General features: G+C 37.0%; 1 protein-coding gene across 1 annotated transcript in view; it reads right to left on the reverse strand.

Moving 5' to 3' along the window:
• The window catches only part of THSD7B (thrombospondin type 1 domain containing 7B), a gene marked incomplete at its 5' end in the record, with an annotated part of 754,786 nt that overhangs the window by 508,974 nt on the left and 231,505 nt on the right, over positions 1–14,307 (reverse strand). The window lies entirely within an intron of this gene.

A 14,307-nucleotide genomic window follows, 5' to 3' on the forward strand; every position in this document is an offset into this window, starting at 1 on the left:
CATCCTGGCACCATGAAAACACACAGATGAAGGAGAAGATGAGATGCTGATCCCTGTGGAGTTTGAAACATAAAAGTAACTAGGACAGCAATACCTAAAATGCACCAAAAAGAACACCAAATGCATAACCACACTTCACAGAACGGCCCCATGCTAAGGTGGTTTTGGAGCATTTTGGAGTTTGTGAGCAAATGACTTAAGTTCAGAAGGTTTTATCTTATGGACAGGCTTACACTATTATCTAAATATTTCCTTTGTTATTTCCATCCAGCTAAGCAGATTAGAATCGCTTCAAAGGCAAAGACTGGCATGAGAGGATTGGGTGGTGAATCACGCCATCTATTTGTCTCCTCACACTACATGCCATGTGAATTAAATTGGATAAAGTTGGCACTAAATCACTGCTCTGACCAGCAGAACTTTGAGCATAATTCAAAACAATAATAAAATAAAAATTTAAAAAATACTGTCATGAAGAAGTAACCCATGAGGGGAAAAAGGGGTTTCTACTGAACAATGGAACAGCCTGAGGTGATTTTGAGGGTGAATGAGAAAAGTAAAAGGTTGCAATGAAAAATAATATTTTGTTTGACATTAATTCTTTTACAGCTGACCAAAAGGATTTGACCTGACTTAAATAAACGGCAGGGCAAAGCAAGATTAGAAATATAAATTTCAAGGGCACAAGCCAGTGGAGGAGACAGGTAGAAGAAGAGAGAACAGGTGTGAGTGGAAAGCAAAAAGAAGGGTGACGAGAGTTGATGATCAAACAAAGACAGTGCTGGTGATGACAACAGTGGGATGGGAGGTTGGTGTGACCAGGACTGGAGATGAACATCTGACACTGATGGATTGTGGGTAAAAAAGAACCAGCGAGATGTGGGAGGGGTTTTGATTTATTTCCTAGGAGGGAGCAATGGCTGACACACAGGACAGCCATTCACTGAGTAAGTATGCATTCATTCCAAACCACTGAGCACCCACGCTCAATCAGGCGCTCTTGAACGAGGTGTCTGCTTTCAAAGAGCTCTAAGTCAAGAAGCCTGTCAAGTAGCGTATTAACAAACTTGATAGAAGGCAGAAGTAGGTTTGTGTATGGGTCCATGCTTGTTACAATGTGTTCTCACAAACTCAACTTTAGTTCTAAAAACAAAACCTCGATAATGAAGGACAAGGAATCAGGGCATGTAAACGGATTAATCTTCTTAGTTAAAAAAACACATTTATAATGCACGACAGGCACCAGTTATAAATGTATCAATCAAGTTAAGCTGCATAACTGCTTTGAGATATGTATTATTACTAGGTCTAGTTTAAAAATGAAGAAATTACGACAGAAATATTGACTCTCTTTCCCACATTTCCAGTTGGTGAGCAGAAGAGCTGGGATTTGGACCCAGGGGTCTGTCTCTTAACCACGGCACTAAGTAGCCTCTTCATTGATTATTCAACCTATGTTGTTGAGTGCCTCCCATGTGTTAACACAGTGTTAGGTGCTCACACCAGAATAGTCAGTAAAACAGATAAGGCCCCTGCCCTCATGGAGCCGGTATTTCAGTGTGGGTTGACACTAACCATACATGAGTCCATGGGCTCCAACAAGACTGGAAAGCGGTTACAGTTACTCCTTTTTCCTTTGCCATGGCTGTCTCCCTGCAACACCAGTCAGACAGACTTAAGTGTCTGATGATCAGTGCCGAGAAGGTACCCCAAACCACTCAGCAACAAGATCCAGAAGACACTTGCTGCTATAACCTCTGTACCTGAGTTTAAATCAGTCAATCTGCCAGTGCAGTGACCAAGCACACAGTAGGCCTGCATTACATCTCATCGGGAGCTCTAGATTGTCTGTGTCAGCAAGGCTCCAGGTTGGCAGTGCAATTGGAAAGAGACTGGGGAACTTGTGTTTGTTTTTACAGATATTAAGCTTCTGTGGCTTATTTTTGGAGGGCTGTTGAGGATTACTGGAAGGTGTGGGGTTAAGTTCCCTGAGGTCCCCTTTGATAAATACTTAGGGCTAATGGTACTACTAAGATTAGAAAGTAGGAGAGAGGGACATGCTGCACTGGAGAAGAACAAGGCGGGACTTCCCCGGGGACTATTAAGTGGCATAATGGGAGGCACAGGGGTGGGGTTGAGGCCATTTGTCAGAGCACTTACACCTCTGCAGCACCTGCAGCTTTGACAGACAGGGGATCTTTATCCATATCAATAAATTCTTCCAGTCTCAGGCGACATGTCACAGATGCTTCATTTAAGCACTGAATCAATGTGCTTGGGTCAACCTATCTCTCTCAAACCCCCTGGGCTACATTTGCTCTACAAATAAATCATGAGGAAGTCACAAAGCACTTACCAGCTTCAGCCCACTTAGGTAGTCATCTCCCCGAGAATAGTGAACACAGGATATTTCTACACCTATTGACTGTTAGAGCGAGAAGGGAGTTTTTGAGCTAATTTAGTTTAATTCATCAATTTTACTGAAAAAAATGAGCTCCAAAGACCTCAGGTGCTTCTAAAGACCTTCACTCAGCAAATCAAGAGCAAAGCAAGCCTAAGTCTCATCCCAGGTGGTTTATTTTCGTTTCCTGGAATGATGGCATTGGACAGCGCATATGAGGTTATTTATACCAAGGACATTTGTTGAGTAGTCACAGTGACCATGACTGGAGCAGCCAGTGCCAAAATCTATCTAAGGTCTCTCCCAGGAATGCTGCAGGCTCCACTTCACCCTTTAAACAAAATCCAGACCCTTCTCCTCCTTCACTGGTACTTCTCCAAACCTCTTCCCAGACGTCCCTCACTAAGCTGGAGGTAGTAGATAGGAAGACCAACATTTGCTCCACTTCAAATGACCATTTACTTGTTTAATTGGCAGCTATTCATGTTGTAACAAAATTATTTTGGGAGTGGCTGAGTGGGGGCCATGACCTGGACCACCTGGAATTGGATGGTATAAGCGTTTTACTTTTGATGGGGCCTCATTTCTTCTTGGCCAAACTCTAGCCATAATGTCTGCAGGAAAAACCTGCTGCTTTCTGCTAACCTGCACTCCCTGCTCTGGAGCTATGGACTGAAATGACTTTATTCTCTTTACTAACTCTTTTTTCTCAGTGTGTCCATTCAGTACATGAGTGTGCTTGTCCTGTCCCACTTTTTCAACTGCCTTTTAGACCATGTCACCTTGAGGCCTTCTGCCATTCCGGTGTTAACCAACTGCCTGATCAGATAAGCAATTACCCAAGGTCTTATAGGCCACTTAGCCTGTGTAGGCAGCAATGTTAGCTCGTGCGGAGCCCTCTGGTAGCCACAAAGTATTAAAGAGCCAAAATAACATATAACTAGGATATATTGACATCATTACATAGTGGTAGCTTTCTAAATGCTAGGGAATGTAGCACAGTATTATAAGCAATTGTACATATGCAATATTCATTAATATTTTAGGTATTTTAGTACCTAACCTGGAATTTTTTATTTGCAATTATTAAATTGACCTGCCTTACAAGAAATGTGCAAGTCTGCTACTAATGATTGCAAAGTTTCCTTAAATAATGAATTACTCCATGAACAGCATGGTAATTAACAAGGGGGAAATATGCTGGGTAAATGATACGTTGAATGTTTAAAAAAATTATTTTAAATTCTAGAAATGTACAGAGTTCATGATTTTCCTTAATCACAAGGTAATTTCAGATGAGCATACTAATTCAATCAAAATGAATTGTGATTAAGAAGAAAAATGCCTGTTGTGATCATTAGCATGTGACTGCCATTGTAAAGAAAAATTAATTCCTTCACATTTTATTCTTTGAAACTCTATCAAGCTCTAATTCAAACTAATGTGAATTAATACAGAAATAAGTTGGCAAGAATTCAGTAAGAATATATTACCTCCCCACCCTTGCTGATGGCCATTTTGTAAGATCTAAACTTCAATGCCTTTTAACTCCTCAAAAATAAATTAAACTGAAATTTCATAATACTTAATGATATTAATAACCTAGCATCTCTCTCTAGTTTATTTTAAAATTAGTTATATTTGTTTAAAGTAAAAAGAGTTATTATAGAAGTCGATGGGACTTTCTTATTTTTTAATATATCTGTTTTGAATAAAAGTGTTTCAGTCTTTCAAAATTCAGAAAGTATTTGAGGTCATTTCATCATAGCATATTGGAGTTCACCTTTTCCTCTGGACCGAAAAAAGTATCTTGAAGACAGTAAAGGAATTAGTCACCAAACAGTGCTTTTGTCCTAGTATTTTCAGGGAGATGAAAAGAAAATAAAGGTGATGTTATTTCCTGAGAACTCTTAAACCTGGATTATCTGTCTGCTTTCTATAAGGGGTACGAAGTACTCCGACAAACAACATATCCCATCTCTGGTTGATTTTACATAACAGATTTGATTTCTAGAATGACATCAATCTGCACCAATAAGTTAGGCAAAGAAGTCCTCTTCACTTCCACTTTCCAAATCAAATGTAGGCATTAGGCACCCCAAAGGGAATTCCCATCAAAAGTCAGGACCCCCACATTCCATAGGCTCTCTGAGAAATAACCATAATAAAAACAGCAATTGCTAAGATTTAATCCAAAACTAATGAAAGAGCCTACTTATGCAAAAATGCTGCTTTCTAAATGATTTTTGAGAAACAATATTGCCTCTGACATATGCATTTAGTGAGTATACTGACTTGGCAGAAATTCAATCCACCTCACTGCTAAAATAAATAGGCCTCTTCTGCAGACTGAAGGAGTCAAGCAGTTGAAGGGGAAGATAAATAATATTACAATTTTAAACAGAAAGCTGATTTCCTTCAAGAAGCTTCGTGTGTTATTTCAACTGACTTTTGCCACTGGGATTTGCGAAATAATGTATCATTCTTTCAGCTTAGTGGATAGAATAAAAACAAAATCTGTCTTCTAGCACTTATAGTCAGCTTAAAGAATGAAAGCACATCTCATCCTATTATATGTAATAAAGCTTAATTTTAGCCATATTGCAACTCTCTTGGCAAAGTACTGTGCAATATAATTTGGCAGGAGGCTGGGTGTGTATGTGCAGCAAATTTAATATCTAAAAATAATTCCTGCAATTAGAAATGATTATGTGAAATTTGGCCACATGTTAAAAAGCTTTCCAAATTTCATTCACTTCACATAGCCACTTGCTAAATATTTATCACATAGTGATTTTCTCAATGCTACAGATTAACAACACTATAAACAAAGATAAAAATCAATATTCAGAATAAAAATGAAGACAAAATAAATGAAGTATGTATACAATTTTAGTAAGTAATCAGAAACAAATCCAACAATTACATCATTCAGGGAGAAACACAGTAGCTTTCATTCCTAAATTTATATATTTTATCATCAGATATTCTCTCCTCTGTTTCAACTTTGAGAATTTTTTTTTCTGATTATTCATCAGACTTCTAGCTAAAAGCCTATATGGGGGTCCAGAGAGGATGGAAAAAGCAAGAGCTGACCTAAATGGCATCTTTTAGAGTTGGAAATACCATCAATGATGAGAGAGAATGGAAAGGAGATAAGTGAAAGATGAGGAAGTGGTCAGGCAAAGAGAAAAAGTGAAAAGGCAGAGAGGCAAGTGAGAGAAAGTTATCTCCAGAGATGTCAGCAACAGGAGATGCAGTGCCAGAAGTGCATCCATTAGAAGGGTTTTAGTGCAAGAGTCCTCTTCATACTCAGCACTCTGCAAACAATGGCAAGAGCTAATTGAGAGAATGATCACAAGAGACTCTTTCATTTATTAATGTAAAGGTGAATACGTATTGACAGCCCACTTGGTTCTAGGCACTGTGCTAAGCACTTAAATGCAGTTCCTCATTTATTCATCACAATCACTCCAAGGTAAGCACAATTATTGTTTCCATTTTATAGATGAAATAACTCAAGATAAATTATTTGCTTAAAACAACAAAGCTAATAAGTGATACACACTGAACCAGGGCTCCTCAAACCCCAGATCCTTTAATACTACACTATAGTATGATGTTATCTTTGTAATAAATGATGATAGAAAAATCTCCTGTAATAGTAATAATTGATCAGGAAAATAAATACGTGAACATTGAGTCCACTTCCAAAATTTTCTTCAAGGGAGATCAAATAGACAAAAATAAGGTTTAAAATCTCAGTAGTAAAAGCCAAACCTCAGGAAAGTGTAGTGTTGTTAAAGGAGAATGAGGAGCTAGGTTGGTATTTTTTATGTGATTCTGAAAGGTATTTATGATTATTACTAAAGGTGTGAGGGAGTAGATAAAATTATATTATAATGATTACTTTCATCTTAAGTTTAGTTTTAGGGCCACTCCTGAGGTATTACAATGAGTTCACAATAGCACCCCTCCCCCCCACCCCTTTTAATATTTTCTTAGAGTAAATGATGACCAAAGAAACCATTCCGGCAGCTTTGAAACTGGGGAAGGACGACAAGTGTGTGCAAAATTCAGCCTGCACTGGTACACGCAGTCTCACTAGCACAATTCTGTCTCCTTGTCAACCCACTCCAACCCATCAACTGAGAAAGCACAGCCTAACAGTACAATGTTCCTAGATCCACTGGACAAGAACTGGAAAGAAGAAAGATGTTTTAAAAACACAAAAACAAACAAATAACATGATAAGGATGCTCCAGAGAAGGAAAAGGGAACAGGAAGACCAGGTAAGAAGGGTCAGAAGGACGTGACAGAAAGCGGAGCCTGGACTCTCAGACTTCAGGACTGGGCACGAGATGCCCCATTAGTCCATCTGCACAAAGCAAGTCAGACCTTCATCTGTGTTGATTTAGAAGGTGGTCTCTCAACCTGGGAATAACTGAACAAGAAGTTTTAATAATGGTAACAAGAATGGGAAATCCATATTCTCCAAGGTGACATAGTCCTCTAAGAACAATATTGCTAAAACCGGAGCTTACAGCTCTTTCTAAAGGAACAAAAAGCAAGTAGCAGAATTTGTACTTCTTAATCCCTTTCACCTTTTCCACCATCTCCCCAAGCCCTTCCCATCGGACAACCACCAATCTGTTCTCTGTATCCTAAGTTTGTTTCTGTTTTATCTGTTCATTTACCTTGGTTTTTAGATTCCACATATAAGTGAAATCATATGGTAGTTGTCTTTGACTTATTTCACAAAGTATAATACCCACTAAGTTAAAACAGCCCTGGGGGTGTGAAGTACAGTATAGGGAATATAGTCAATAATACTGTAATAACTATATATGGTGTCACATGGGTACTAGACTTATCAGGATGATCACTTCATAAGGTATAAAAATGTATAATCAATATATTTTATACCCCAAAGAAATATATCATCAAATTTTAACTGCAACTGAAAAATAAATTAAAACATTTTTTTTATTATTTTAGAGGGTCAAGAAAAAACTATTTGTCCCTAAAATAAATATGCACATTTTGTTTTTACAGGAGAGAAAAAGGAAGGCCTCGCTGTACTGGATATCCTTGTTAGCCTATGCTGCTTTAAATTTGCAAATTGTTTTAGACTGAACAATTAAACTCAGCTTCAAAGGAAGGCTCCTTGGATTCAGCAGGCCCCTAAGTAGTGATAAGGACAAGAAATACCATAGTAATTTTTAAAATGCAGAGTAGTTCTTTCTATTGTATAAGGGGCCACATTATGAATTTTTAGATGTAAAATGAAAATTACAAACTGACACCTCTGAATTGCAAAACTGAATGAAAGCTCCTTTTTCCCAGGCCCAATTGGATACATCAATCATACACTATATATCTCTTCACTGTGTCAAGGCAAATATTATAAATTAGTAGCTTCCAACCTGGCTACACCAGTGGTGTCTAACATATACCCCAGCACTGTGTCAGAATTGGGAAAGGGGTAGCAGAGAGTACAGTGTGGATTAATATCTTTAAAAATCTTTATTATTAACAGGTTGGGGACTAAATCTTATGAATAATTTATGGAATATGATTTTGAAAACCAAATTGGCAAAATACTATCATTAAAAAACAATCAGACCGAGAGCCTGCCACTCCCTGTGTGAATTGGACAAATCTCTTAGCAATTGAGCTTCCGTATAATAAACTAGCCAGTGTTTCCAACTTTTGTTACATTATCTTCTCCCTAAGGAGCCTTTGTAAACATTTTCTCCGTAATTGTCCCTCTCTTCCCTATGACATTTTCACACCACACATATACTGTGTGTGTGTGTGTGTGTGTGTGTGTGTGTGTGTGTGTGTGTATATATGTATATATATATATATATATATACATATATATACATATATATACATATATATGTATATGTATATATATATATATATATATATATATATATATATATATATATATAATATAAGATTTTTACACCCTAAGAACCAATTTTGGATGCCATGAGGTCAGTAGCATCCCCATTGGGAATGCAAGGAATAGCACACAGGGTGAGCTTAAATTGTATTCCATTCAAGCAATTTACAAGTATGTCCTGATTTCATTAGTAAAACAACTCTCTGAGGAAGTACTACTAGTATTTCTAGTATCCAATAAGGGAACGTTTTAAAAATCTATCCAAGCTTCTATAATTAATAAATGGCTGAGGCAAGACTTGAACTCAGCCAGCATGAGTTTGTTTTTCCCTCTTCATCACCATGTTAGACTTCCAGGATTGAGCTCTGAAATTCTAAGACTCTGTGCATTTCCATGGCTGTAGGCTGAAGACTATGTTTTTAATTTGGCTACTATGTCTCTTAATACCTGTGTTTGCATGAAACTGGAATTGATCTGCTAATTTTTTTCATTACAATAAGCAGGAGATAATGATTTTCCCAGCCAGAGTGGCTCAAATTGAGCATTAACCCATGCACCAAGGGGTCACTGGTTTGATTCCTGGTCAGGGCACATGCCTAAGTTGCAGACTCATTCCCCACTAGGGAGCGTGCAGAAGGCAGCAGATCTATGCTTCTTTCTCATCTATGTTTCTATCTCTCTTTCCCATTCTCTACCTCTCTCTAAAATCAGCAAAAACATATTTAAAAAATAAATATGAATTATTTAAAATAGCTGATAAGCTGTAAAAATTTTATAAATTTGTCTTTTGCTTAAGTAGCAGTCATGTTATTAAAAAGCCATCTTGAGAAGTTGTATACCCTAATGTTTTACAATTATACTATACATCAGAGCAAAATAGGTTATAATACCAAGAGGACAATGACAAATATTTTAAAATATTACAGTCATTTTCTAGGAAGTCATAATTTGAGAAAAAAGCATAAAAATAATAGGATAACAGCAATTATTTAATTTTAAAATGCACTTATGTGATTTTCTATTAAAAGCAACATGATGTATTCATAGGTTATTAAATGCAAATAAACATTAATTCTGAAAATGTTATTACCTATTTTCAAAAGGGTAGATGAATCAAATTTCTAAAGTAAAACTAGAGTATTATCACATAAACAGATTCAGTTTCAATAATTGTGTTATTTTTGTAAAACATTTATACTTTCTTAGCTGAGGCGTTTTAACAAATATTGTTTTGTTCAACCCAATGAAACTCAAAGATAGGACATGTTCATCATAACAACTATTTTTTTTGGGGGGGAAACCCTGAATGAGTAAGTAGCTATGTTCGTTTAGATCATTTTCAGACCTCTGGCAGCTTATAGTAAGATCTTTAAAATAGAGAACTCAGCACAAAAGTCAGGGAGCCTTCATGGTCTCCCTGTGCAGGTTACAGATCATGATGAAGCACCTCACGTGAGGACCGATGTTACCTTTCCTGAACCATCTTGCCCAAGCTGGCCCAACAGGATCCAAACAGGACACAGCCCTAACACCACAGCATAGGAAATGACAGATTGCTTATTCTGAGAACAGAGATAGGGCCATATCTTGCAGGCCACCAGGTAATAACTAGTCTATCTTCTCTACTTAACATTAATAATTAATTAAATATTTATAGTTATTTTCTTATAACCAGAGGCCCGGTACATGAAATCCATGCATGGGTAGGGTCCCTAGGCCTGGCTGGTGATCAGGGCCAATCAGGGCCTCCCTTTCCCAGCTGCTGGATGCCAGCCTGGGCCTTCCTTCATTCTGTGCCGCACCCTGGTGGTCAGAGCACGTCATAGCGAGCGATCGGTCTCCCAGTAGAACTCCCGCAGGGGCAATTTGCATATTAGGCTTTTATATATGGATAGATGATCAAAAACAGGTATGCATTGCTATGTTTTTAGAAAAAAAGAAACTTCTCAATCCTATTCTGAGTTAAGACATGTTTCTGAGGAAGTTTTCTGTCTCAAGGGAAACCAGACAGATCCTGAGGAAAGTGGGGGCCTACTTGGAATATCCCTTCCCTCAGAGATCAGAGATATGCTCCCTCGTGGAACCTTGGAATGGGAGAGATCTCAATGGTCTCTTTTACAATATTCTGCTTCTACAACAGAAAATCAAGGCCTAAAGTGGTTATATGACTTGCCCCAAATCAGCATATGGTTAGTTTAAAAATCCACGTGGAATTCCCTGACCTGACACTGAGTTTACTCACTTATGCCAACTCTAGTTGGAAAGAAAAAAATATATATGCTTGATTAATCCTATCATATCTAACCACATCTACACTTCTCATTCATTGAGGATGTATTTTTTCCTGCAGATGACATTCTGCACGAAATAGACATTTCTTCTCCTCAATTAGGTTGCAAAAACCCTGTTGTTAGGACAGCATCATATACTTCTACCCAAGAGTCCATATAAGTATATTTGATCTAGTGAAGTGACTATTGCCAAGGAAAAAAGATCAGGATTTTTTTCCCAATAAGCATTTTGAAAGAAACATTATTCCCAAGATGAACAGCTGTATAGATATGTAAATAAAAATATAAATGGAGTTAAATGCTCACTGTAATACAACTTCCCCAGAAACAGGCATTCCATCTGTCCTGCTCATCACTGTAACTCCAGTCCCTCTGATATTGACCAGTGGATAGTCAGCATTCAACGAATTTTTAATAACTACATAAATAAATTAATGTGGCTATATGCATTTCAATTCTAGCCCAGATATTAAATGAAAAGGGAGTTGGGTAGCAAATATTTGATCAATATTTGAGAGTATGAAGATAATTGAAGAATGCTGATATACAAGTTCTACATAGAGATGTACAGGTTGAGCCTGCAAACAAGTCACCTTGCCAAGGGGGCAAGCAGTGCTGAAATCCGGCCAGGTTCTGCTAGCCAAACGCCATCCTCCAGTTGATGCTCAAAAGGATATGTCTTTCTAACACTCCCTCTCCCAGCAGGTGACTTTGTATACTAGTAATTCACACAATTATGCCGTTTATGCTGCCTACGGCCCTGCTTATGTACCATTTGAAAGAATGAGAAGTACCTGCAGAGTCAGGTCCATTTAAAAGTGTCCCTTGAAGTTGAAGGTACCCTTATAGTCATAAAGGATGTTGACTGTTTAATAATTGAAAACTAAAAAAATAGGCACTTCATCAGAGAAGTTTCTTTAAAAATCAATAAATACATATTTTCAAAAGTAAAAAAAAAAAATTCAGGTGTCTGATCAAGAAAAGAAACATAATCCCACACCAATAAAAACAGCAGATGGAATCGGTAACAGATTCTTCGGGTCTGAGATCAGCCAGTAGAGTTTATTAGAAATAAGTGAGACACAGAATGAGAAATGGCTAGTGGAACTAAGAGCCAGGTTAATAGAGGCATGCATTAAAGGTCAGAATGTTAAATGTATTTGTTAATGATTTCAAAGTCCAAAAATTTAAATAGAAGTAATGTGACAGGGTCCACATTAGGCCACTTACCTTTGCTCACCTCTTAGCAATAAGCAGTGCAGTTTTAAAAGGAAAGAATATATTCTCACAGAAGGAAATATTCTGGAAGCAGAAAGTACCCACTTAACACAAATCACTGTCAAATAAGACATGCTAACTGAGCTGCAATTGCAAAATAATAGAACTATTAAATCTCCCTTCCTACCCCCTGCGCTGACTGCTTCCTAGAGGCTAAGCAGATCATTAACTCCCAGCCCCTTTTCTAGGCACCGCTACAAAGTCCCAGAGAAGATTTCACATAATCCCATGTTTTGGCAACCCTATAATTTGATCAGAGGAATTAGATTCACACATAAAAATAAGGGACCGTTATTAATTAGGACAAGTATTAATTAGGTTTCCATGTGTCTAGTACCAATTGTACATGAGATAGGTAACTCCAGAAGAAAATCAGGGTCTGGTGAGTGATTCCATATAAAAAAAATTCTTACAAAATTAAATGGTATGTATAATAAATTGCATTATAAAATAAGTGTGCAAAAATTCCAAATGACAATCATTCAAAAATATTCCTGTTTCTACTATGTCCGTGGTACTGGAAATTTCACCCAGTAAGCACATTAAACACGAAAATAATTGAAAACACAAAAGAGCAAGGTGTTTTTTCTAAAAATGCAAAAATGGATCAACATTGGGATATCTATTAATATAACTTACTGTACAAATAGAGAGAGGGAGGAAATGCAATAACTCTTCTCAATAAGTACATGTATATATAGATATGATATATTTTATAATATATGATGTAATATATAAGTACTATTTATCTATAACTTCCACAGTTAACAATAATCAGACATTCAATGTCCAAAACAAATAAAGAAACAAACAACCAAATCATTTAGAAGTAAACATTTTTAAATATTTAGGTCAGAAATAAGGCAGGAGTATCAGCTAACATGTTATGACCTTCCCATTGTGCTCCATTTTCTAACCAATGCAATGAATTTTAAAGAGACATAAAAGTTATAAATTTTACATGAGAAGAGAAAAACATTATTTATATATAATCATTGCTTAATTAATTTAAGAATATCAAATGAAAATGTTAAGAATTTATAAGAATGTTTAACAAAGTTTTAACTATTGTCTTTAATTTCTGAGTATTATTTATGCTTACTTTGTATTGTTACCTAATATAATTTATAACATTTCTTTTTCTGGTTAAAAATGTTATTGGTGTATCATTTATTAAAGTATGGAGTGTCATATGTAAAAACCACTATATATAGGAAGCTTTTGATAACAGTTTAAACAAACTATGTCTTGATCCATATTAAAACCTGAATTCAGTGTATCTACTTCCCAAGTGCTTAGCAGACAAGAGTGATAATGAACAGCATGACACAAAAATATGAGTCTGTAAGGTAGCACCGAGGGTGGGGCATGGGGAGTAGCCTGCCCCAGGGAGGGAGTATTTTATCACTGATAGTGCTGAGAAATTCAGGTTCCTGGTGATACCTTTTTTTCACTTTTTACTTTGAAGTGATGATAGAGTCACAGGAAGATTTTTTTAAAAATGTGAGGGCCCTGTATACTTTTCACCAAGTTTCCTCCATAGTAACTTCTTGCATACTAGAGTCCAATGTCAAAACCAGGAAGTAGACATTGGTAATATCTACATAGCTTATTCAAATTTCATTAGCTTTACATGCATTCATTTATTGTGTGTGTGTGTGTGTGTGTGTGTGTGTGTGTGTGTCTAATGAATTTTTTTCACCTGCACATATTTGCATGACCAGAAACATAATTAAGATACAGAAGCATTGCATCTGCACAGGCTCTCTCATGCTATCCGTTCATAACTACAATTGCCCCTTGCATCGCTAACTAACCTGGCAACTATTCACTCTGAATTTTTTTCTGACTGGTCTTATTATAGCTTGTACATTCTCTACAGACAGCCCACCCCTTATTGCATGACGGCGGCTAACCTCTTGCATTGCTCTGCCCTTGGTTCACCACTGGGTTGTGATAACGCTCAGAGAAACCAGGCATCTCATCTCACTGGACTAAATCCAAATGCTTGCACTGGCCAGCTCACCTTTGCTTCACCTGGCCTGGTCCAGGCTATCCCTGGGACTCAGCTACTCCTGCCTCCCCTGCCTAGCATCCTCCGTGTGAGCACCTCTTTGCATCAAGCACACTGCTGCCCTAGGACTTCAAACTTTTTTCTTCTGCTTGGAACACTCCTTTTCCAGAGAGCTACAGTCACACTCTCTTCCTTTGCTTAAGTTTCTGTTCAAAAATCACCTCTTGAGAAAGAATTTTTTCTGAGGCCCCTATTTAAAGCAATACACTGTCTTACTTATGTCTTCATTATTATCTTTTTTCTTTCTTTAATTAATTGATTTAAAATTTTTAACTTGTTATTTAAAAATAAATTCAAATATATAAAATTTATAAAAGTAAAATTAATATAAAGAATACCCATGTATCCA

The sequence above is a fragment of the Cnephaeus nilssonii genome (assembly GCF_951640355.1).
Source record: "Cnephaeus nilssonii genome assembly, chromosome: 10".
Taxonomy (NCBI): domain Eukaryota; kingdom Metazoa; phylum Chordata; class Mammalia; order Chiroptera; family Vespertilionidae; genus Cnephaeus; species Cnephaeus nilssonii.